Consider the following 25000-nt stretch of genomic DNA (forward strand, 5'->3'; position numbering starts at 1 on the left):
CAGAGAGCTTTTGTATTTTCTTTTCCATTGCCTCCAGCTCAAAATAACCCTTATGCCCACGTGATATATTTTGGGGTGGTGCAATCTGCACCCTTCACTCCCGAGGCCTAGCGGCCCCCAGCACACAGGTGCACAGGGAAGACAAAGATGAGTCCCCGGAGCGTAGCCAAGGTGAAGTAATGGCAATGGTCTCATTGCAGATGGACATGCAGTTTAGGCTGCTCTCCTGGTGTTAAATGAGCAAATTGTGGTTCCCCCAGAAGATGAGAGACTTGTTAAATGTCACTCTACAAATGACAGAGTTGGCACTTAAGTCTCAGTTTTGGGAATGCTGCCTCAAGTGTTTTTTCTGGCTTTGTGTTGACAATGCTGAACTTTCATGGGGGAGGAATTCGGGAAGCTGCTGTGTTGTTCCCACCTTTACTCTGTCTGCCACGCCAAGTGTCCTTGTGCCCCCAGCCACTTTCTCCCGTTTGCCTGATTTCATCGTAGGTGATTTATCTTTGGCTTTCACCATTGACCTCTCCGAGGGCCTGCTGGCAATTTCAGGGATGCTTGGGGAGGCTCATGCTTTATTTGCCACCCCTGCCAGGAGCCAGTTTCTTCAGAGCCTTGGTCTCCTGGCCTGGGAGCCTGGGGGTGGCACGCCTTGCAGGAGGGGGCAGCCAGGGACAGGGAGCAGCAGGATTGCTAGTGGTGTGTTTCTGCCAGTGTGTCCCTGGACTTCTGCATTTCTGTGGCAGCAGCCCAGCCTGAGGCAGAGGGTGAGGTAGACATGCCTGGGCATGTCTGGTGGGGCAGGCTGGCCAGGAGCCCACTTGCATGAAGACAGCAAGATCCTTGGGAGCCGTGACTGGACTCTGAGGTGTGGTAAACTGGGCCTGGAGAGAATGCCTTAGTCAGAGGAGAGGGGAGTAGGGGTGGGTATTGATGATGATGATGTAATGGCGGTGGTAGTTGTGTCCTTTATTGAGCACTTCCTAGATGCAGGGCACCATGCTTTGGTCCTTTATGGGAATTAGATCATTTCATCCTTGGAACAATAGCTGGAGGTGAGACGAATACCCACTTTCAGATTTTACATTTCAGTGGTTACCAGAGGGGAAGGGGGGAGGGAGGAGGGCGAAAGGGATAATTCGGCACATGTGTGTGGTGATGGGTTGTAATTAGTATTTAGGTGGTGAACATGATGTAATCTATGCAGAAATAGAAGTATAATGATGTACACCTGAAATTTATACAATGTTATAAACCAATGTTACTGCAATAAACAAAAAATTTAAAATAAATAAATACAAAAAAAAAATACCTTAAGCTGAAGACGCCACACACAGAAGTCACATATTGTATGATTCCATTTGTACCAAATGTCCAAAATAAGCAAGTCCATAGAGAGAGAAAGCAGGCTTCAGCGGCTGGAGAGGGGCAGTTTGGGGGAAGTGGGGAAGGACCGCGAATAATTTTCTTTTTGCGGTGATAAAAACGTGCCAGGATTAGATAGTGGTGATGGTTATACAACTTTGTGAATATACTAAAACCATTGAACTGGACACTTTAAAGGGGTGAATTTTATGGTGTGTTAATTATATCTCAATAAACAAAATTTTATAACAAAAAAACAACAACAACAACAACAAAAAAAGATTTTACATTTCACAGTTTATAGAGGAGGAAACTGAGGCTCATACCTCCTGTCAGCAGTGGAGCCCCCATGTGTCTGAGCTCCTGACCACTGTCCTCTCTGGAAACCTTCTCAAGAGCCCTCCTGGAGACATCCAGAAATATGGGTGGCTGTCCCAGGGGGCCTAGAGCAGTGTGGCTCAAAACCAGCCAATCATGGGTTCCTATTGTTCTTGTGGCTCAGACTGGCAGGATCTGGGAAATCTTGAGTTACATTTATAGGTCTTTAAAAACAAAATTGTTTTCACCCTTGACTCTAAAATAATATACTTTCTTTAGCCTTTGCTTGTAAGGAGGTACGGCTCTCTTTAAAAGACTCTTTTAAACAGGCTTCCTGCTACGACTCCTCTGGGCCATTCTACTTGGAATTGGCACAAAAACTAACAGCTTAAACCCTTCTGGGTGAAACTACAGAAGAAAATAAATCCTGGAGTGTCGTACTTGGCCACAAGCTGAACGTGAGTAAGCAGCAGAGATACTGATTTGCAGGAAAAGGCTGATTTGTGGCGGTGAGATGTGTGAGAAGGGCATGAATGAGCCCCCCTCCCTCAGGTGCAGTCACTGCCTGGGTGTTGTGCTCCCAGGGTTTATTTACAGGTCACTTGTTCAGAACTTGGAACCCCTTCCTTCCCAGCATTACTGTTACAAATGGAGGCAAAATTCTGAAGCTGGGCTGGAAATGCCCACCTGTAGCTCATAAAACCTCCTATTTATGATGAAACAATAGCAGAAAGCAATTTAGCTGTGATAGGCAGTTAATATTCACCATTCCTTTGTTATGACCGGGAAATGCCCCAGTGATACCTTATGAGGGGAGCGATGATGGCATGGCCAGAAGCACAGCTTCTTTCAATTTTCAGGTTGTTAGTATTTGGCGCACCCCTGCCTCTTCCTCTCCCCATCCCTACTGGATCTTTCTAGAAGACTTTCAGCTCTCCCCCAAATCATTTGCATGTGTGTGCACACGTGTGTGAACACACACAGCAGGATACCTCTCCCAGTCCCTGGCCTCTGACACACATCCCCCCCGCCCCCCGTCTCTCTGACTCTGGGTGTGAGATCCTTCTTCATGCGCTTTCTTAACGTCTGACAACAACAATATGACAAAGGTCAGACATCCCTCCAAATTACACCTCCCTCCAAATTGTATCTCCACCCTTCCACTGCCTTCCATCTTCATTACCAACACCCTGGTCATCATTTCTTGTGGAGACAAGAGGGAGAGCCTCACTGGCTTTTTTCCTGCCCACTCCCTCCCCTGCCCCATCCCCAGTTCCATTTTCCACACAGTAGCCAGAGCTGTCTTTGAAAATTTTCATCAGGGCTGGCTCCGTGGCTTAGCGGTTAAGTGCGCGTGCTCTGATGCTGGCGGCCTGGGTTCGGATCCCGGGCACGCCCCAAGGCACCGCTTCTCCGTCCAACCCGGGGCCGAGTCCCACGTACAGCAACTAGAAGGATGCGAACCTATGACATACAACTATCTACTGGGGCTTTGGGGGGAAAAAAATGAATAAATAAAATCTTTAAAAAAAAAAAAATTTTCATCAGCTCATGTTCCCCGCCACCAGCAGAGTGAAATCCAGCTCTTTCCCTGACATGCCAGGCCTGCGTGGTCTCCCTGCCTCTCCCACTGCCCTTCTCTTTTGTCAGCCTCCACACCCCTGATTGCTGGGAAACACCAGGCTCAGCCCTGGCTCTGCGCTTTTGCTCTTGTTTTCCTCTTAGTCTGGAATGCTTTTCCTTTCTGTTGCGTCTTCTCATCTGGCACCTGTCAATTTAATATTAGCCCCCACCTCAGAGAAGTCTTCCTTGATCTCCCTCTCTAAAGCGCCTCCTTCTGTGCTCCCTTACACGATCTACTGATTTCCTTTGAAGAACAGAACGCAGTCACACTCTGCGGTGCTGTTGCTTTTTACCTGTGTCCTTGTATATTGTGCATCTCCTCTACCAGAATGGACTTTGAGTGCCTGGCTTTGCCCAGCCTGTTGATCCCCATAGCTGTAGTGCCCAGAACAGTGCCTGACAGTGAGGGTGTTCATAAATGCTTGCTGAATGAATGAGTGAATCTAAAGTGTATTAGAGAGAGCAAATGAAAAACTGTTCCCATGACAGGGAAATTCTACAGAGTGTGAAGGGGTTTGGGGAGGTAGACGCTGCATAAACCCACAGAATCCTGCTGATTGGGGGCTGGCTCAAAGTCGAGGTCAAGGCAGAGTTGTGGGAGGCCTTAGTGGTTGTGGGGCATCTGCAGGGTTGGGTGAGGAAGAGGTTAAGAAGCACAGACCCTGGCGTCAGTGCTGGACGGGAGTGGTGTAGGGCTGACGCTCCCCGAAGGCCGCGGGGGAGGTATGGTAGCCACTGGTTTAGACCGTGTTGCCTCTAGGCTTAGAACAACTTGGGCTGTGTGGTTTAAACACAAACAAGCCCCACTTTCCCATCCATACTAAGTGGATTGAGAGTGATATGGCTGAGGTGAAAATAATCGCAGTTTCATTGGTTTTAAATATGCTAATGCCTGTGTTGAAAACACAGTGAGTGAGCAGATGTGAGCATACCCTTGGGGGTATGACCTTTATGCCACAAGGTGGGCTGACTAATGAGAGAAACAGACCCCCATATGATAACTCACAGATGTATTTATGGACAGTCAAGTAGAGATCTGGGAGAAACAGAATTCAGGATAAGGATTTGGTGGTGAGGAGAGAAGAATGGATGGGGATGGGAGGCAACAGAGGTAAGTTCTTTTAGATGTTTGTTTTGAGCCATGGGAAGAAATTAGATATTATTTTTGAGATATTAGAATAACGGGTTTTCACTCTCAGTAATGAAGAAGATGCTCCTACTCACTGAATCAATGGGTTTGTGGCTTAGGCGAGCCCCCCACATCCTAGAGCAAAGAAGTCTTGCTCAGTTTTGCATTTCAAACTAGATTTCTGAAAGTCCATAGCAAGCAAATACTCAATAATCTTGAGAACCTGGTTGTTGAGAGGGAGAAGGTGTTTTATTTTCCAAGAAGATCCCTCTTCTGTATCTGGGGCAAAGCTTAGGGACCGAAGCATAGAGCGATGTATTAAGCCATCGTGTAGAGAACAGAGAGTTTGACACAAAGAAAGCGTCTGCCCCGCAGGAAGGAAGAAAAGCCCATCTGACGCTGGGAGAAACGTGGAGCATGTGGAGCCAGACTCAGGAGGGGTGAGGAGTCAGGGTAAGACGCTGTGTGCTTTGCCCACCACCCGTGGACTCAAGCTGGGGGTGGGCAAGGTGCTAGAAACAGCCCAGATCGGGTGACAAGAAGTGGAAAGTAGAGGGGCTTCTGCCCCACTTCACATTTGGATCACTGGAGGGAGAATCCCTCGCGGGTGTCTGTACAGGCCATCTCGGCAAGGTAGAAACGCTGGCAAGTTGTGTTTCAGCAAAGGGAGGGTCTGAGACAGTGGACCTTGCTTCTACATGGCCTGCATGAGAGTGTGTCCAGAACTTCCCAGGTGACACTTGGGGGTGTGTAAGGATCTGGGAATTAAGAGCCATCATGCCTGGTGAGGGGTGACTGAGTCAGGGGGACCCATTGGCAGAGTCTCAGAGTGGACACCCAGAGCTGAGGCCAGAGGGAGGGTGTGGCTGAGCCCTAGTGGATCAGAGGTGCCAGGGAGCACTGAGCAGCGGGCCCACGTGGCAGGAGGATGGCCAGACTGCCCAGGAGCACTTGTTAGTCATTGTCTGCATGAAGAGAAAGGTCATGAACATTTCCAACCCAGCTGGACAAGGGGCTGGAGAGGATGTGGCTTAGGGACAGCACATGGGAAAGGAACTTAAGGGTTATCATTCACGATCAAAATGAGTCCCCTGCATATTGAGACCTGTGAAATAAATGAAGGGGTTATAGTCTGGTCCTAGTGTTCTCTGGGCGGGTCAGCTCACTGCTGGAGTGTTGTAGTCGTGCTGGGGTCTCCCTGTGAGACTGAACAGACAAACCAGACCCCATGCACAGGAGAGTGTGAGCAACTGTCACCTGGGAGGAGGTTGGAAGGACTGGAGAACGTGTGTCTGGACAAAGACAACTCAGGAGGCACACACCACTCAGGTTCTCTGTGTTCCCAAGGGCAGAAGCAATGCGTGGACGCTACAGGGAGAGATTTCAGCTCTAAACCCAAAAGAACTCTCCAAGAACTCAAGGCAGGCAGGGGCTGAATCAGGACGTAATGCACTTCCTAGAGTTGGTGTATTCAAGCAGAAGCCAGGACATTATGCAGGAGATTCAGACATCTGCCTGGGTCATAGACCTGGACAACCTTCAAAATCTCTTGCAACCTTAAGATTTTGTGAATTGCTGAATGAAATTCTAATTTTGTTAATTTCTGACTCAGAGGAGAATCTTACTTTGAGTCAGAATATCTGAGTGGAAAGATCCCAGCTACTTAGTGTCAGACAAATCTAACTTCTGAGACTGGCTCTGTCACTCACTAGCTGTGTGACCCTGGAGAATTTCCTTCACCTTTCTGAATCTCAGTTTTCTCGTAAGACAGCGATACTTACCTGGCAGGGTTTTGTTGGCATTAGTGAAACAATATAGTAAAAGATCAAAACATAACAGATTACGTGTGTGTATGTATGTGGTGTGTATGTGTTGTGTGTGTGTGAGCAGGGAGAGTACTGGACCTTTGCAGTGCTATAAAATTGCAACACTGACTACTGGTTAATTTTCTTCTTCTTAAGACTAGATTCCAGGGCATCAGGTTTAATAAAAAGCTGGAATAGACTGATGTAGTGTGGACTGATTCTGATTTGAATCCTCTTAACAGGGAAGGGCCAGGTCTGACATGGGGAGGAGGAGAGGCATCTATGACTGTGGTAGGGAAGGGGCGAGAGAAAGTCATCCTCTGAGGGCTACCAACAGACACCCCCAGTCCTGTTCCTGGGTTTCTGGCTGTGGGCTGAGTCTGGCTATGTGTGGCCATCCTCTCTGGCCCAGAGCGGGCCTGGACAAGGGCCCTCCTTGCCCCAGTTGACTGTCTGTGTGGCACCACATGGAGCAACCTTCAGTTGCGAAGTGGGCACAGGTTTTCTTTTAGCCTTCCCTGCCTCGGCTTTCTGTGCTTATTCCCCCCAGCCCCATCTCCCTCTTACTTAATCCCTGCTAATTCCTCTGTCACAATTTTTCCCCTTAGAAACAGCTCATCTTGTTCACAGGGAGGTATAAGTGACTGCAAAGCTAAAAGTGCTACCTCTCCCAGGGACACCTGCACTTCAACTCTAAGCCAGGTGTGATTCTGCACAAGGGCCTCTCTTCCCCGGCCTGAGAGTACGGGTTGGAGGGGCACGGCTGGCCCCACCCTGGTGTGTCTCTTTGCAAAGCTGATACGCTGGGCCAGGTCCTGAGTGTCTTGAGTACTGGTGGACAGTGGTGAAAAAAACAGATGCAAAGCTTTGCCTGGGGGAGGGGGAGTGCTCCCCCCTCTGCTGGTTGGAGGAAGTGAGTGGGTTCTGCTTGCGGCCTGAAGCTGACTCAGTGATTCCTGGAAGGTGGTGATGTCACGGTGACAGAGTGATTCCCCTCCCCGGCCAAAGTCAACAGGAGAGTGAGTGATGAGTGTTTCTCATTGGCACCGAGGCCTGAGGCTCTCTTAGGAGTGACCAAGTCCCCTGGATCTTAACGCCACCTACATTAATAGCTCCCTTCTCCAAATTCTCAGAGCTAGGATCATCTGTCCGTACAGTGACCTTATATTCTGGGCAGTCTTGATTGATTTTAAGCAGTCTGCCTCTTTGTTTTTCCATATAAACAAGTCATAGAAAATCATCCCAGGTCAGACCATGCCTCCTGGGGCTTTGGGAACATGGAGTTACAGTGCTTGAGCAAAAACAGTACACCTGATGGTGATAATATGTATTTTTGTCTCTTTCACCAGTTCCACATCAGCGTGTCTTTTCAACAATATTAATAGCTGCTAAGAGTTGGGAGCTGCGTCCCTTTATTTCTTTTGTCTCCTCCAAGACTCCCCCACGGGGCTGAGGGTGTGGGAAACTAAAAACGCTTGGGGTGGGGTATCCTCCCCATCTTGTCCTTGTGAGGTGCTCTCTCCCGTTATACTTCATGGGGGCAGGAGGCATCTGCAACAAGGGCCCAATAGATAGGTGAGAAGGAGATTCCTTTTGATCAGCGCTATATTGAAAGGTAACCATAGTCCTGGTGTGTGTTTGGGAAAATCCTGGCTGGACTTGTTGGGGCCGGTGGTGCTTTCAGAAAACCACTCCCTTGTTCACCAAAGACTCGACTCCCTGGGAGGTCGCGTGTCAGACCCACGTGGAGTAAAATAGGTCCTTTGTCAGCTGGAGTCTGAATTCAAATGCCGCCTCTGTGGTCCTTCCCAGACTCAAGCCTTTTTCAGGAGAGCCCCCGCTTGGCCTTACGCTGCCTGATGCTGCCCCCTGCAGGCAGTTCAGGGGCACAGCCCTCACCACCGGGCTTGCCGACTCTGAGCCTGTGCCGCCCAAATGGGGGCTTTTCATCACCTAAAGTTGTCAGAGCAGCTAACAGTGCATGAACAGAGAGAAAATTAGGCTTCTCTAAGTGAATTCGGTGTTGAAAGACACTGCGATAAGCAGTGGAGGCAGTGAGAATGACTAATGGAGATTTAAATCTGAAATGAGATGGCAGGATGGGGAGAAGGTGGCAGAAGAAGAAACCAACATTTACTGCGACCATCTCATTTAAATCAAAGCTCGCAACAACCCTGAGAGGCAGGTGTTCTGAGTCCCTGTTTAAGGAATTATGGAATCGAGTCTTAGAAACGTTAACTAACGTGCCCGAGGTTATACAGGGAGTAAGTTGGGGAGCCAGGACTTGAACTCAACGACCCCAGAGCCCTATGACATCTGATGTCCTGTCACCCCAGCCAAGAGAGCAGAGTCCTGCCCAGGGGGAAGATCGCTTTATCTATGGCATGAATGGGGTTCTTTGGAATGAAGGTGAAATTTCAACAGCATTCTCTTCACTAAGAGTTTTCGCTGTAGGCTCTGTGGGGTGGTTTAGAGATGCTGGGAAGATCGCCCTACCCAAAAATATCCCCCAACTTGCCCGTCACATTGCCTGGAACTTTACTATAGGGCAGTCATTCCTTTGATGACCATTGGCTAGGTGTACTCTCTTGTTAACTGGAAATATGATTCCTAAGGGAGTCACAGGTTGAGGCTTCCATCTTTAGTCCTCCTCAGTGGGGCTTAGCCGGTCAGATTGCTTTATCCCTGTGGTAGAGAATTAAGGGTGAGGGGCAAGTGGAGGACGGTGTGGGGAGGGTGTCTCTGATTTTGTTCCTAGATGTCCTGGAGACTCTGCAAACTGAAGAAGTCCCAAACTCAACGCTTCATCCTCTCCCCAACCTTGCTCCTTTCTTTGACATCAAATGGGCCCAGAAATCTTAAGTTGTCCTTCACTCCTCCATCAAATCGGTCATGAGGTCCTGCCGGCCTGCCTCTTAAGTCGTGCTTGAATCTTCCCCGTGCACACCTCTGGTCTCTGGTCCTCTCAGGCCCTCATCAGCTTGTCCCTGGCTTCTTTCTGGCTCTGGGCCTTCACCATGTAATCAAGCTCCAGGGCAGTGGTGGAAGAGAGATTTCTAGAATATAAATCTGATAATGCTGCATTTCCTCTTAAGATCCTCCTCCTGGCCTGAGGAGTACAGACTCCTTACTATTTCATACAGGTCCCTCAGGACTTCATTGCTACCCCTCTCTCTAGCCCTACTCTCTCTGTCTCCTGTCTGTACCTCCCTCCATCGCCCTCCTCCATCCCATTTCCCAGCCTTATTATCTGAGGTGTTTCCTTTGTTATCTTGAACGTTTGTCCACATCTCCATGCCTTTGCCCATGCTTTGTTTTTGTTAGGAAAGCCCTTCCCCTTCAGTGATCAGCTGACCACTCCACAGTGAAGCCATTCCTGACTCCTACCCCCAGCCCCAAGGAGGAGGCAAGTTTTTATGTCTCTGTCTCCCTGGAAGCCTGGATGTACAAATGAATGAATGAGTAATTGAAGTCAGCTGATGAGTGGGCTGTCCGTTTCAAAGGATATGCTGCTGTTTTTGAAATGAATACGAAACAAACCGTGGCTTCCTTTGCCAATGCAGCTATGATGCACTGAATGTGTATGTGTGTGCATTGGTGGGATATGCTGGCTCTGTTATGATAAATTATTTGATGGGCCTTGAACTTACTCACACAAGCAGAATAGTTTCAGAACATTGCCATGGAGACGAATGAGGACTCAAGCAGCGGGGTACCACTTAGGCAATGACAGATTTTATGGTAAATGGGCTTAGATACACCTTTATTGTCAAAAAATCCCCCAGCTAATGGGAAGAGTGCTTCTAGACAGAATAAAACCTTGCACCCCCAATGAACAAAAAGCCCCCGAAGTTAGGAAAATAAGAAGTAGCAGGTCAGGAAGAAGATAGATTCTTAGTGATAGACCGAAAGACAAAAGGGGAATGAGGATGCTGGAGCCCTGACATGATGTTGGAGTTCCAGATGTTATCGGAAAATAAACAGAGGGAGAAGATGTTTCAAGTATACAATTACATTAAAGAATATGAGGACAGAATCCTGTTGTGTGAAGTGATGGAGTATTGCAAAGAATATTCAGGGCTGGAGAAATTTGTCTCTTGGAACTTGGCAAAGTGTTAATCATTTATTACATAATTAGAACTGAAGTCTTCCAATTCTCCTTAATCTGCAGAGAATGGCCTTCCCTGTCGGATGAAAACCTGTTTTTTCAAGGGCCAGTTCAAATGGCACCACCCTGAGGATGAAGCCTTTCCTGACTCTCCAGACATGGTTAGCAACTTCCTCTGTGTGGCTCCTGGGGGCTGCTCTTTCCTCTGCTCACTGTGACCCCCCAAATTCATATGTTGAAGCCGTAACCCCCAGTACCTCAGATCGTGACCGTATTTGGAGATAGGGCCTTTAAAGAGGTGACTAGTTTAAAATGAGGCCGGCAGGGTGGGCCCTAAGCCAACCTGACTGGTGTCCTTCTAAGAAGAGAAAATTTGCATACACAAGAGATGTCAGGGATGTGCCCGCACAGAGGAGAGACCATGTGAGGACTCAGCGAGAAGGCAGCCATCTGCAAGCCAAGGAGAGAGGCCTCAGGAGAAACCAGCCCTGCTGACACCTTGATCTTGGACTTCCAGCCCCCTGAGCTATGAGAAATAAATTTCTGTTGTTTCAGCCACCCATCTGTGGTATCACATATCCCACACTCAATTTTCCAACTGTTAACATTTCACTCTGTTTGTCCTATTAACCTCTCTTTCTCTCTTGTTCTCTCTCTCTCTCTTTATGTATGTGCCTGCACATGTATATATGTAATGTATGTATGTGTCTCTCTGTGTGTGTGTTTATATATATTCATCATTAGTCTTTTTCTGAACCATTTGAGAGCAGATACGATGCACTATCACTTCTAAATACTGCGGTGTGTATTTCCCTCAAAAGAGGGAATCCTCACCCAAACAAGGGTTTTCTCCTACATACTCACCACACAACCCTCCAGATCAGGGAATGAACTTTTTGACACATCACTACTGTCTAATCCACAGACCGCCCATTCACCATTTCTGGGCTGTCCCACAGTGTCTCCTTCTCCTTTCTGGTCCAGGATCACACCCAGGAACACATGTTGCATTTTCCTTGTGCCCCTGTAGTCTCTCCAGCCTGGAGCAGTTCCTTAGTCTTTCCTTGTCTTTCACGTCTTCATCTCTTGTGATGAGTATGGGCCTTTCATTCTGTAGGATGTCCCTGGGTCTGTCTGGTATCTTCTCATGACCAGGCTTGGGTCATACTTTCTAGATAAGAATACCCCAGAAATGAAGCTGTGCTTTTCTCGGTGAATTACCTGGGGATGGGCAGGGGGAAACATATGATGTCGGCCCGTCCTACAACTGGTGACATTTATCTTCTTCTTTCTTTGTACCTTTTGACCACCTTCACCCAGCTGGTGATATTTATCTTGATCACTGGTCATGTTGGTGTCTACCAGGTTTCTCCCATGTGAAGTCACCATTTCCCCCCTTTTATATTGATTGGCGTTTTGAGGGGAGATATTCCTGTTCTTTCTCAAACTTCCATCTACAATCTTAGCCTTCACTGATGTCTCCTGCTGGAATCAACCACCACTCTGACAGTTGCCAAATGATTGTTTTCTATTTTCATCATTCCTTCTCCTTTTATTACTTGGAAGGCGACTGCAAAAAAGAGCTTTCCCATTTTCTGTGTTTGTTTATATATTTATTTCAGTAAGGAATCTTATTTTATTCAATAGGTTATATTCCATTGCTATCCTTGTTTGTTTTTATGTTCAACTTGTCCCAGTTATGGCCAGTGGTCCCCTAAGGATGGCTCCTGCATCCTTCTGACATATCCCCATCACTCTCAGCACTTTCTTACTTTCTGGCACGACATCATGTCCCAGGTTCATCTTATACTTTTCTGGCTCCAGCCTAGAATTAGCCCTGTCTTGAAGGAGCCCTGCTTCCTTTCAGTGGAGGATGGTATTTAGAAACCAAGATCTGGGCACTTAGTGTGTTTATTGTTATTGGGGTGTCATTACTCCTAGCCCCTTTCAGTGGACAGAGCTGGGAAATATATGTATGCATATGCACACACACATGTATATACACACACAAGTCTATAACTATTTCTATATCTACGTGTGTTTATACATTAAAAAAACCCCATAAGTTGATATTTATACCTCTAATTCCAAGCCACCTTCAAGGTTTTTTATAGCTCTCTCCCTCTCCATATTTGTAACTCCCTTCTCCAACCTGGCTCTCATTATCCTCAATGTATGTACATTCATGCACCACTTAGCATTTTGGTCAATGACAGACCACATATGCGATGCTGGTACTAGAAAATTAGTACCATAGAGCCTAGGTGTGTAGTAGGCTATACCATCTAGGTTTGTGTAAGTACACTCTATCATGTTTGCACAATGACGAAATAGCCTGAGTCATTTCTCAGAACATATCCCTGTCATTTAGTGACCCGTGACTGTACTGATTAGCTCAATAAGTTTACTTATTTGCTTAACGTAACCAATCTCCCAATCATACCAGATGTGCCTCTTTTTACCTCCATTTCCTGTCCCCACTCCCCAGTGCCCTGTGTCCTCGGGTTCCAGCAGGAATGCCATCAGAGCACCTCCATATGGATCTCCCTTCTCTCCCTGTCAGTACCCCATGGGGGCCCAATGCTGACTCTTCCATGCCGGGAAGGGAAGGGAAGGAAAGAAGAAAGAAAGGGAAGAGAAAAGGAAGAAAGAGGAAGCCTGTGCGGGTTGTTGTTTTTTTAAAGATTTTCCCTGAGCTAACATCTGTTGTCAATCTTCCTCTTTTTTTTTTTCCCCTCCCCAAAGCCCCGGTGCATGGTCATATATCTTAGTTGTAAGTCCTTCTAGTTCTTCTGTGTGAGCCGCTGCCACAGCATGGCAACTGACAGACAGGTGGTGTGGTTCTGCAACCGGGAAAGGAACCTGGGCTGCCAAAGCAGTGAGAGCGCCGAACTTCAACCTCTAGGCCATCAGGGCTGGCTCCTGTGCTGACTGTTTTAACTGAAAGCTAAAAGGAAGGAAAAGGAGATGCCATTTCACCTTGCCAGCAGTGCTTTATCAAGTGTTGATTAATAAGAAAGTATGGATAGATGCACATGCATGCATGAATTGGTAATGAAGATTGTTTTAATAAATTATCCAATCATTTATGTTGAAAATATAATACTCTATTGATGTCCCTCTCTTCACAAATGCCATAAAACCTGATAGGTGGGGTGGGATTGGAAATATAAAACAGCAGTGAAAGGGTCAAAGTGATATCTAAAGGACAACTGACAGGCATACATCTCAGAATTTTGAGGACAAAGTAAAAAAAAATTCATCCTTTGAAGCTGAAGCCAACAGAAATCAGCTTCAAATGAATAAGATCTGGAACTCGTGGGTGGAACCATCTTGAAAGATGACTTGTAAGTGGCTACTGGATACAACCACGGTGCTTTCCAAATCTCCATCAAGGAGCCTGGAGAGCCTTCCAAAACCTATCTGTGCCGTCAGTCATTCATTCAACACTAGTCATGTAGGCGTCTGCCAGGTTTGTCCCCGGTAAAGTTATCATTTCTCTTTTGGAATTGTGTGTTAGTCTGCTAAGCACTGGGGGGATGTAATAGGGGAGAAAATACTGTCCTCTTATTCGGAAAGTTCATAGTCTCGTTGGAGGGACAAACCAGTAACCAGGCCATTTTAATACATGTGCTAAGTGCTTTGAAAGGAGTGCTCACCCATCTCTGACTTGGTGTAGTGTGTACGGAAAGGATTCCCAGAAGAGGTGACATCTAAGCTGAGGCCTCCAGGGCTAGTGGGAGTTAGCCGAGAGAAAGGGTGTGAGAGAAAGGTAGAGGGGAGAGAATATTATAGGATGAGTGGCCACATGTTCCAAGGTCTAGAAAAATGAGAGCACGTGGAGCACCCAGGGAGGATTCAGTGTGACTGGAATGTCAAATTCAGGGGGAATGGGGGGATATGAGACTGGAGAGCAATGCAGGGGCCAAGTCATCAGAGATCTTGGAAGCCATACTTAGGCATTTGGACTTCATCCTAGGGAGAGTAAGACATCCCTCGAGTGTTTTAGGCAGACATGTGATATGATCATAGTTCCACTTTCAAAAACCCCTCTGGCCGTGTCTAATGAGTTAGCCAAACTTGAGGTTAAGGGCACAGTTCCCACAAGCCTGCCCTCACTTCAGACACCAGCCCCAAGTTTGGGGGTCCCCAGGATGACCTTCACTTTAGGGCAGCTGTCTGCAAATTCAGGGGTTCCCATGACTACCCTCAGATTTGATAATTTGCTAGAACAACTCACGGAATTTAGGAAAGTGTTATATTTAGGAGCAGAGTTTTATTATAATAAAAAGATACAAATTGGAATCAGTCAAAGATACAATTGTAATCAGTAGGGTGGAACCTGAGAGGGTTCCAAACATGAAGCTTCTGTATCCTCAGGATGCACTGCCTCCCAGCATTGCTGTGTGACAATACACATGAGTACTGCCAACCGGGAAAGTTTACCCAAGCTTTAGTGTCCAGAGTGTTAATTGAAGCTTCATTACCTCGGCATGATTGATTGAATAATTGCCCACATGGTTGAACTCAGTGTCCAGGCCCCCTCCCCTCTCTCATGGTCAGGCTGATATCATGTGGTCTAAAGCCCCAACCACAATCAGCAGCCAGCCCCCACCCTGACTCATCCATTAGTGTAAATGAGGGGCCCACTTTGAATAACAAAGATACTGTACTTTTCCCAGTGTAGAAACTGCAAGAGTTTAGAGGTTACCACCCAGGAGCCCTGACAAAGGCCAGATCTCTGTTTAGGTGAGGCCAGATTTCTTACTATGAACTGTGGTATGGCAATTAGACTGAATGAGAGCAAGTCTTGGGGGGAGCAGGGAAACCAATTAGGTGGGTGCTGCAGCTATCCAAGGAAGAGAACATGGTGGCCTAGACCAAGGAACAGCAGAGGGGATGGAAAGAAATAGAGGGATTTCAGATGCAGAAGGATAGACTGTCAGGACTTGGTGCTTGACTAGATAAGGTGGTTGAGAGATGGGGAGGAGTGAAGGATGATGGGCAGGTGTCTGGCCTGGATAAACAGCTGGTTTAGGTCTGCTGTTTGCCAAGATCTCCAGATTTGCGGTTTCCTGGTCAGTCAGCCTAGCACAATGCTTGGTACATAGTAAGATTTCAGCAAATATCTGTTGAATGAAAAGTGAATGAATGGACCTATCTTCCAGCAAAGAAGGAAGTGACTGGATCCAGAGTGTGAGCCAGGCTCAACAAATGTTTATTGTCCCCTTCTGATACAGGGCCACAAATGAGCTCACCCATCTTCAGCAACTGGACATGTCCCAGGATTGCGTAAGTATGTGTGTGTCTATGTGTATGTGTGTGATAACAGGAAGTTTGATGCAAGTTGTGAATTTTATTGTCCTTTTGAAAGGCGGAAACACATAATACTATACTGGAGATGCTCAAAGAGGGATGTGTGTGTGCCTGGAATGGAGTTGGGATGATTGTTGGGAGGAAATTTCTTTTCCCTCTCTTTATATTTCCATATGGAGGGAGTTTGATTAGGGGAACACTCCTGGCTTCCTGCTGTCCCTTACTCTAGTCTCCCCAGTAGTTTAACTGCTTAGTGAGCTTGGGAAAAGGCGCTGAGGGTGCCTGGCTCAGTCATTCCTGACTCTCTCTTAGGATCTGCCTGCCTCCGGAGAGTGTAGTTATCATCAGCTTTCAGCTGGGTGCTCAGCTGAGTGGTGCACGCCCCGCAGTGGGCGGCCTGCAGTGACACAGTCGTGGCAGCCCACGGGAGGGCGAGTGTGCCTCATCCTAGAGGCGGTGTTAGGAAGCCCACTGCTCCTGTGGACCTAAGTCACATTCCCTGAATCAGGTTCACTATTAATAAATTCATGAAAGAGGGATGGTATCTACCTCTGCCCAACACTGGGCTCCCGGCGGCAGAGCAGAGGTCTGTAACCTGTGCTGGCCTGTCCTACCCTGCCCTGGATCCCTGGGTAGTGGTTTCATGACTCCCTTACAGCCTGAGTTCCTGTTTGTATTAGTCAGCTCGGGCTGCTGTAACAAAATATGAGGTGGCTTAACAACAGAAATTTATTTTCTCACAGCTCTGGAGGCTAGAAGTCCAAGATCCAGGTGCCCTTGGGGTTGGTTTCTGGTGAGGCGTCTTTCTGGGTCACAGACAGCCGCCTTCTTGCTGAGCCCTCCTCACACGGCCTCTTTTCTGTGCACGTGCAGAGACACAGAACCGTCTCCTGTAGCTCCTTCTCTTCTTACAAGGACCTGTTGGATTAGGGCCTCACCCTATGACCTCATTTGACCTTAATTACCCCCCTAAAGGCCCTGTCTCCAAATACAGTTACTTTGGGGGTTAGGGCTTCAACATATGGATTTTAGGGGGACACAATTCAGTCTATAACACTGTTCTTTTAAAGAGCTTCCCAGTCTCTTTTCATGATTAGGAGATAGTTATACAGTCTGAGCAGGGACTAAGTTAACGGTCACTGGATTGTAATTTAAACTGGTTTTAAGAGCCGTGAGCTTGGTGCTTGATAATTGCTGGTTGACGCCTTCAGGAGTGGGATGCTTAGGTTTTGTGTCATACTGGTGTCGGTGGACTTTGGGCGTGACACCAAAGGTCGTGGGCAATATTTTGGTGCCAGTGTTGGCCACACCCACATGCATCTGGGCCTTTCCCGGTGCTAACCGGCAGGTGCTGTATGTTACATCACAAAAATCTTCCAAGGCCGAATGACTTAAAGCTGGGGACAGAGGTCACCTTTGCAAAATTATTCCTATGTCATTCCTGAAAAGTCTATGCTGCTTGTTAATGGGTTGTTGTGATGATAAAAGGGGTAAGTTGCTGGACTGCAAAAAATACTACAAAGTGGAAGGAGGGGCTTAAATATTTAAAACTATCAAATGTTGTCAAAATTATTATTTTGATCTAGGCTTTAGAAGTCATCGCATCTTATCCCACGATGCTGGCAGGTGAAATGAGGTCGATATATCTCCAAAGAATTTGCCAGCCACCCTGGGCAGCATCCTCCCTGCTGGAAGTCCACAGCCCCATCACTAGTCACAGACAGCCCAAGTCTGTTCTGGGAGCCAGATTTAGGGGAGCTCTTAGCAGTGCCAGGTGATAGAAGCAAAAATAGGGCCTGTGGAGCAGGTAGAACTTGGTTTGAATTCTGCCTCTGCTGTGTGTGACTTTGGGCGCATAACTTAACCTCTCTGAGCTTCTCTGAGCCACCATTTTCTCATCTGTAAAATGGGAATGAGAACATCACACAACACTGTCGTCAGGATCAAAGAAGATGGTGTACGTGGTGTGTACCAGTGCCGTGCCTTGTGGGCCTTAACATGTGAGCTCCTTTCTCTCGGACTCTCCTGATTGCATCAGGATATTACCCGGCCTGGTGCCCACTTATTTCCTCCACGAGGCCTGCTCTGATCTCTGCAACCCAGAGGAAACTCTCTTCCAAGCTCTCTGCCTTATCACCTGCATGGATCGCATCCTGTTTTTCTAGTGAGGTTTCCATTTCTGTGTCTGCATTTTGCTTCCTCAACTAGACTGTAATCTCTTTCAGAGCAGAGACTTTCGTCGTCTTTTTATGTTCCATTTTTGAATCTTAGCACAGAGCCTTTTTGCATGTAGCACTTGCTTGAAAAATAGGGATCCACTGGTATTTCACCTACTTGTGTCTCCTAAAAACTGCCCTAGAATCATGAGCTGAACTCAGCCTACGTGACGTTGTTACTACAAAGGGACGTGTTTATTCATTTATCTGTTTATCTCTTGTCCCTGCCATGACTCACACAGCCAAATGAGGACAGCTGCCTTATAAGGAGGCTCTTCGAAGGCTCGTGTTCCAAGGAGCCTGTCACCTCTCAAAGCATTTTTGGAACTCCTGCTTTGAATTAGTGCCAGAGTCGGGCAGTGAATCCTCACACCTCCACGAAGGAGTTATTTTTGGAGACAATGAAAGTCGTCTTGGCCAAGTTTGGTAGGTATGGTCACTCAGGGGGCGGGTGGGGGTGGAGAAGGAGGCACAGTGGACTGACAATCAGTTCATATTTAATTGGGCGTTTCCAATGTGTCAGACACTTTACATTCACTGTCTTATTTTCATCTTAATATCATCTCTGTTAAAACACACTCTCTGGACAGGGACTCCACTGCTTTTCTCCCATTACTAAGCTAGCATTAGGGGGCCAGGAAGCAGGCGGGCCGACATACCTGAGTGACCCCTCTGCACCCCAGAAGAGATGAGGGGCATGGACACCTTCTCCAAAGACAACAAAGCCAAGAAGAGCGACATTTGAACTGGTGGGGGCAGGGAGGGTATAGGGAACGCAGGAACCCCAGAGGAGCTGAGAAAACCCAGCTGTTCCTGCAACTTAGGCAAGTGCAAGCACCAGAGGGCTCCCCTGGGAGAGACCAGCCAAGGAGGGAAAGGAGTGGTCGTGACGGGGACCCATGACCAGGGTGAAGATAGTCAGCAGATTCCCAACCGAAGGAATTCCTTTTGTGCCTCTCTTTTTAACTTTCTTAAAATTGTATTCATGCTTGCTGACTATAAAAGGAGTTTATGTTCATTGTAGAAAACTTGGAAAAAATAGAGAAGCATCAAGAAAATAAAAATTATTTCTAAACGACTGCTCCTCCTTGAGATCTCAGGCCTTGCTAAGACAAGGCTGCTGGGCAGATCGGCACACAGGGGGTTATTTACAAAGTCTCGTCCTTCTCACCCACCCACTCCCCCCTCTGCTGGTCTTGAGAGCCGCCTGCAGCCAGGACATTCCCTTTCAGCCTACTCAGGCTGCTATATAAAGCCCTGCCCTTCTAGGGGCTGGATCAGGCCGTTCCTTATCTCTTGGCGGCAGGGTTCTGATAATCTGCCCAGTTGGCAGGTGCTCTGAGATGTGCCAGTGGGCTCTGGCTGCTGCTATCAGGGCCTCCAGCCCCCATGTGGTCATCTTCTCTGGTTCCTGCTGAGACTTGGCCAACGACACTAACTGAAACCTTCAGTATAGGAAGTCGTTTGCTCGTTTTATTAGAGGGTAGTTGCCAGATGGCTGAGATGAACTTGATGGGCTTGGCATGGGTGACGGGTGTGTCCAGCACATGCAGGCCCTGTGGTCAGTGACCCCTCCTGAAGCAGCTGTGCCTGCCTTCTACTCTCTCAGCCCCTGCTCTGATTTCCCTCCTCTTTCTCTTCATTAGTGCTTGGCTCCGAGTCTTCTTCATCCATATGGCTTCTGCAGGCCAAGGCTTTCCATGGCTGGCGCCTGCTGCGTCTCAGTTCCAGAATTCCAGGCTGGACTGCTCCCTAATGGAGAGCGGACTGTGGCAGATGTACTCTCTCTGCCTGGAAGATAAGTTTTGCCAAGGGAGGCAGAACCATCTTATTGCGCAAGTTGGGGCAGAGGAGAGACAAGAGAGGCATCCCGAAAAAATGCATAGGCTTTAAATCAGACAGAGCCAGTGTGAAATCCTTGCTCCTCCCCTTAAAAAGAGGTGTGATCTTAAGCAAGTTATGTAACCCCTTCGAGGCTTGGTTTTCTCATCTTTGAGATGTAGAGCATGATATCTCTATCCTAGAACTCATGCAAAAATTAAATAAGATGACATATAAAGCACTGGAAACAGATATTAGATGGTATCATGGTAGCTATTATAATTTTTGTAAATAATATTATTATTTATGACCCTGTGGGTGGGAGAGAGATGGTGGCTTTCTTTTTTCCCTCTTAGATTTGAGATTTAACGGGGAACTCTTGATGTTAGTTGTTAAGAAACCCATCTAGGCAAATAGGTGAATGTTTCCATTGATATTTAAATGAGTTTTTCAAGTTCTGAGAGAATCCTTTCAAAGCAACTTCTGGGCCCTGAGGAGGTCCTGGTTCACCTTTGCATTGGCTTAAAGAGAATCAGAAGGACCTTATCCGAAAAGGCAAGTCGTTGAACTTACGGCCTGGTCAAACTTTAGTAGCGAAACATTCCTTCTGTGAGCCACAAGGCACTTCCAAGATGGAATGATTATCTATAAAATAACAATAGGGAAAACATTACTTATCAGAACTTAGGAGGTACAGTTAAAGCAGTGTCCAGAGAAGAATGCACAGTGGGATTTTGTGCGTCAACTGGATTGGGCCACAGGGTGCCCAGATATTTGGTCAAGTATTATTCTGGGTGTATCTGTGAGGGTGTTTCTGGATGGGGTTAACATTGGAACTGGCAGACTGAGTAAAGCAGATTGCCCTCCCCAATGTGGGTGGGCCTCATCCAATCAGTTGAAGGCCTGAACAGACTAAAAGCCTGAGTAAGAAAGAATTCTTTCTCTCTGCCTGACTGTCTTTGAGCTGGGACACTGGTCGTCTTCTGCCTTTGGATTTGGACTCAAACTGGAACTTACACCATTGGTTTTCCTGGGTCTCCAGCTTGCTGTCTGCAGATCCTGGGACTTCTCAGCCTCCATAATTACATGTGCCAATTCCTTATAATAAATTTCTTTAGATAGCCTATGGATTCTGTTTCTCTGGAGAACCCTGACTAATACACATAGTCTTATAATAAATTAATAAAAATTAAACAGGGATGAAAAAATGAAATAAGCATCCAACTGAAGTAGTTAGAATGAAGGTAATACACCTAAGGAAAGCAGAAGGAAGGAATTAACAAACATTAAAGCAGAAATGGATGAATTGTAAAACAAAAAGATTCTTATAATTAGTAAATTATAATAAGTTACTAATAAATAAATTCAAAGCTAATTCTTTGAAAAAACAATAAGGTTTATAAATTGTCAGCTAACCTTGTCAAGAAAAAAGAAGGAAGAAGGCACAAAGAAGAAATGCTAAGGGGGAAATAACCACAGGCGGAGGGAATTAAAGAACACTTAGAGACTATTTTGCTCAACTCCATATACATAAATTTTAAAACTTGTCTAGTAAAAAAAATTAACCTTACTCAAAGAGAGATCTGGCCTTTGCCCTTGGCTCCTGGGAGGTAATCTCTAGGTCCTTGGAATGTCCCACCTGATAAGAGTGTCTTTGTTTACCTGGGGCCTCCTGCCACACCTGCCAGTCTGACAATGTGATTTATGACGGGAGTTTTGGGCCATACAGTATTCACTTTGTCTCTGAAGGGTTTGGAGACTAAAGGTCAGCCATGTGGCCAGTCAGTCAGGTCTATGTGTTTGAGCCCCAGTAGGAGCTCTGGACACCCAGGCTCAGGTGAGCTTCCCTGGTGGGCAATGCTCTGTGTGTATTGTTGCATATTGTTTCTGGGGAAAGTAGCACTGTCCACAGACAACTGGAAGCTCTGTGCTTGGAAGTTTCCTGGGCTCTGCCCTGTGAATGTCTTTCTTTAGCTGATGTGAATCATATCCTTCCAGTGTAATAAACTGTAACCACGAGTACAACAGCTTTTGTTCTATGAGGCCTTCTAGCAAATTATTGAATCTGAAGGTTGTCTTGGGAACCCCCTAAGTTTGCAAAACCTGATATATTGGATACTTTTCTGGGAAAATATAATTCACCAAAAATTGACTTAGCATCGTATTCAATGACATATTCAATGTCAGTTTTGCCTTAGTTAACCTAAAAATTAAGTACCAATGAAACTAACAGCTCATAAGGAAGAGGCTGAAAAATGAATAGGAAACTATCCCTATAAGGTATAATGCATATTATAAATCTAGAATAATTAAAATAGTGTAGGACATCTTATAGTTGGAACAAAATAGGAAGTCTGGAAATAGAACAAAACTTATTGGGAATTTAGCTTATGATAATGATGGCATTTCAAATCACTGGAAAAAAAGATGAATTATTCAATCAATGGTGTTGAGACAACTGGGTAGCCATCTGGAAAAAAATTAAGTGGGATCCATACCTCATTTCTTATATCAGGATGCATACCAGGAACAATCAGTGATTTAAATTTTTAAAAATGCTAGAAGGAACTATGGGAGATTAAAAAAATAGTCAAATGACTATTTTGGAATGGGGAAGAACTTTCAAAGTCATTTCAAAGTATGACACAAAATACAGAAGCCATAAAGAAAAAAATAATAACTTCTATTGTATTATAAATCATGTATGGAAAGACTAGTAAAAGCAAATTCTAAAGAGTAATGTCAAACCAGGAAAAATCTGGTAATGTTCCTAATACATAGAGACCTTTACTAACCACAAGAAAAATGACTATATGATAAGAAAATGGGCCAAAGATGTGAACAGAGTTCACAGAAAAGGAAACACAAATGATTTATAAACATACAAGAAGATGCTTCTCATTACCCACAATAAGAGAAATTGTAAAATGAAACTACAGAGAGACAGCATTTGGTATTTTTCACTTACCAAATTGACAAAGATAAAAAATTTGTTTAAACACTCTGTTGGTAAAGATTTGGGGAACAGAAGCTCTTATATGTTGCCAGTGGAACATTGAATCTATACAACCTCTTTGGATGGCAAAAATAACAAATGCCCGTACCTGTTGACCAGCAATCTACTTCTAGGAATTTATCCTAATCACTTTTGGGCAAAATATAGTATGTATATTTGGGGAGATGTTGTTTAAGGGTACAAACTTGCGACCAGTAGATAAATAAGTCCTGGAGATCTAATGCACAGCATAGAGATTATAGACAACAATACTGTAATATAAACTTCAAAGGTGCTAAGAGTCTAGATCGTAATTGTTATCACAAAAAAGAAATGATAATTATGTGACGTGATAGAGGTGTAAAATATATATAGTATGTACAAACTTATTCATCGCAGCGTTGATTGTAAAAGACTGGAAACCACCAAAATGTCCATCGAAAAGGACTGGCTAAAGACTTTATGGTGCAGTGAGGCAATGGAATACTATGCAGCTCTAAATAGACTGATGAACTCCCAGATACACTTGAAAGTGAAAAAAATTGGGTGTAGAACAGTGTGCACAAAACAGTGTGCTGTCATTTCTGTAAAACAGGAAAGAAAAGAACATCCCCCTCAGTGAGAGCTTATATGTATTGTTTAACCTCGCCCCAATCATAAGAGGCAGGTACTATCACTATATTCTGTTCTGCAGATGGGGGTAACTGGGGCACAGAGAGGTTGCCCAAGGTCACATACCAGCTGGTAAGGGGCAGTGCTGGGTCTTGAACTCAGGCAGTCCAGTGCCAGAGTTTGTACTCTTAGCACCATGCCACGTTCCTTCCTATGGACACGTGCGTCTTTGCTTGTTTATTCATGAGCTATCTTTGGGTGGCTAAGGGAAGGGTATGGGAGGGCGTATTTCACTGTATTCCCTTTTGTACATTTGACTATTGGACCATGTGAAGTATTATCTGTTAATACATTTAAAACAAACAAATAAATTTCTGATTGGGAGCAGGGTTCAAGGGAGGGGATATACTGCACGGGACCCGGGTTTCCGGAGGCAGATGTAAAATTCCATCCTGGGTACCAAGAATTGAGGGTCTCTGCCTGCCATGCTGGGGAAACTGTGGGCTCACCATGGCTCTGATCCACCCATGGGGCCCTTGTGAGAGTGGTGGCCAGAGGTGAGCAAGGAGATGCCCAGGCCTTGCCCATTGGAGGGCTGAACCAGCCCGCCCTGCCTCCTGCTGACTCTGGGTCCAGGGTCAAGGAGGTGGGCATCAGGCTGGGCTCTCCACTGGGGCCTCTGCTATGATCTGAGGCAAGTCACGTCTTCCTATCATGCACCCCCAGCAGAATCATGCTTGCTCGTTGTCCCCCCAGGCCATCAGCACTGTCTGGCTGGGCTTGCTTGATGCATCTCAGGGCAGTGGGATGGGGCAGGGTCTATTTTTAGTGTTGCAGAGAAAGGGTTCCTGCACAGGCAAGTGTTCTTGGAAATGGAGGTGGTGCTGCCAGAGGAGAACCTTCAGGGTTTCAAGCTCTTGGACTTGGCTCCAGCTCTGGATAAGCGGCCTACACATCCATGCTGGGGAGTCACCGGCAGCCAAAGAGAGAGGACTGGGGGCTGGGGAAGCTCGTGCTTCCAACAAACGCTCACCGGGAGAGGATTTCCTTTCTCTGTTTGCCTGGGCACAGCCTGGCGCTGAGGTGAGACGGTGTCGGGTGTCAAGAGGCCACCCCTCCGGAGCAGCAGCTCCTCCTCAGGCTGTGAGGAAGGAGCCGGAATACCTGCAACAACCATACAGCCGCACAACCCACAACAACCATGACTGCATCAACCACAACCACATGACCACACAACTACAACTGCAATAACTATAACTGCAGCAACCACACAGGCACACAACAGCAACACCACAACATCTGCACTGTCACACAACACCCACAGAGCCACAGCATCCTGTAGCAACCACAGCATCAGCCACCAGTTATCAGCTATGTCTTAGGTTCTGACTTAAGACCCTGAAAGGGAGGTCTCCAAAGCCTCCCCACAGATCAGCCGAGGCCCAGGAGGCTGGGTAACTTCTCTGGACCTTCAGGTAGGACTGGGTGGGCAGGAATTCGGATCCATTGAGTTGACTCATGCCATCGTCTTGTCCTTCTCTGAGGGACGGCGTGATCCCTTGAGGACTTCCAAGTCAACTTGGCTCTAAGCCCTAGAGGAGGGGACATCTTTCTTGTCTTCCTTCCAGAGGATGCCCTGTGACGCTCGGTGCTGAGCTCTGAGTGTACATGGTCCTCTCTGGGTGAAGGGGATGG

The 25000-nt window shown here is 46.5% G+C and overlaps 1 long non-coding RNA gene across 2 annotated transcripts; it reads left to right on the top strand.

Annotated features, from left to right (window-relative positions):
- Positions 1-539: 539 nt before the first annotated feature.
- Positions 540-23338, top strand: LOC147917762 (uncharacterized). Of its 2 annotated transcripts, XR_015554159.1 has the most exons (6): positions 540-865; positions 2010-2138; positions 10409-10506; positions 15586-15637; positions 18120-18303; positions 19524-23338. It is a non-coding gene; the product is annotated as an uncharacterized LOC147917762 (long non-coding RNA). The 2 variants fall into 2 exon arrangements; XR_015554161.1 differs by lacking the exons at positions 15586-15637; positions 18120-18303; positions 19524-23338 and adding an exon at positions 13091-13474 and having other exon boundaries at positions 549-865.
- Positions 23339-25000: the final 1662 nt, after the last annotated feature.

The sequence above is a fragment of the Ceratotherium simum genome, chromosome 2, assembly GCF_057802395.1.
Source record: "Ceratotherium simum simum isolate JZ-2026a chromosome 2, ASM5780239v1, whole genome shotgun sequence".
Classification (NCBI taxonomy): domain Eukaryota; kingdom Metazoa; phylum Chordata; class Mammalia; order Perissodactyla; family Rhinocerotidae; genus Ceratotherium; species Ceratotherium simum.